Source organism: Triticum dicoccoides, chromosome 3B (assembly GCF_002162155.2).
Source record: "Triticum dicoccoides isolate Atlit2015 ecotype Zavitan chromosome 3B, WEW_v2.0, whole genome shotgun sequence".
Taxonomy (NCBI): domain Eukaryota; kingdom Viridiplantae; phylum Streptophyta; class Magnoliopsida; order Poales; family Poaceae; genus Triticum; species Triticum dicoccoides.
Window position 1 is genome coordinate 339,561,053 of NC_041385.1, and position 1,148 is coordinate 339,562,200.

A 1,148-nucleotide genomic window follows, 5' to 3' on the forward strand; every position below is an offset into this window, starting at 1 on the left:
GGAGGATGGGAGCTGGCTCGTGTGGGGAGGAGGGGGGCGCGGCGGCAGGGGTGAAGGACCGCGGCGGCACGGAGAGGAGCGGGGCGCGGCAACGCATGGAGGAGGGGGCCCGCGGTGGGGTGGGAAGGACGGTACCGCGACGGCGCGGGGAGGAGGGGGGCATGGCAGCACGGCGGCGCGTCGGTCGGGAGGTGGGAGTGCGGTTAGTGAGGAGGTGGGGCGTCGGAGCTCTTTTTTTTGGAGGGATCAAGAGGAGTGCGAACAATGGGCTCCAGGATTCGGCAAACGACAGATCGGGCCCTTATAGACGCGAGGGGTAACAGAATATTATTCTGTTATGGGTAACAGAATAGTCCAGTCATATATATATATATATATATATATATTTCACAGGGAAATTTCACAGCAGACATATGACATATCCATCATATAAGTTTCATCATACATACATATCCAACACATAGTTCCATCCCTACACTACCGGAATCAGGCACTTTGTCGTCTGCCATGGCAGACGGCAAAGGCATGCCTGGCGGAAGGCAAAGTCCTTTGTCGTATCTAGCAGATGGCCCACATCCGGCTGAATGAACTACGACAAAGAATTTTGTCGTCAGCCATCTAGAGCAAGTAGACGACAAAGGACGTGGATGGCCGAGGGATAGGTTTAGGTCCATTAGGTGGCTCACGACATGTTGTGCCGTCTACCAGCAAAGGTCTTTGTCGTCTACGAGCAGACGACAAAGTGTCCAAATAGGCCAGCCCAGGTAGCTGCCACGTGGCAGTTGTGTCGTCTGCTGGCAGACAGCAAAGAAGCAAAGGTCTTTGCCGTCGGCCAGCAAACGGCAAAGTGTCCAAATAGGCCAGCCCAGGTAGCTACCACGTGGAAGTTGTGTCGTCTCCTGGTAGACGGCAAAGAAGCAAAGGTCTTTGCTGTCTGCTAGCAGACGACAAAGTGTCCAAATTGGCCAGCCCAGGTGCCCCCAGGTTGCACAGGTAACTGCCATGTGGTAGCTTTGCCATCCGCTGGCAGAGTGCAAACTTCTTTGTCGTCCGCTGGCAGAAGGCAAAGTGCTTGTATTGCCCCGGTTAATTCTTTTTTTTCTTAAATTAAATCAATTTCACACACACACACACAAACACACACACAC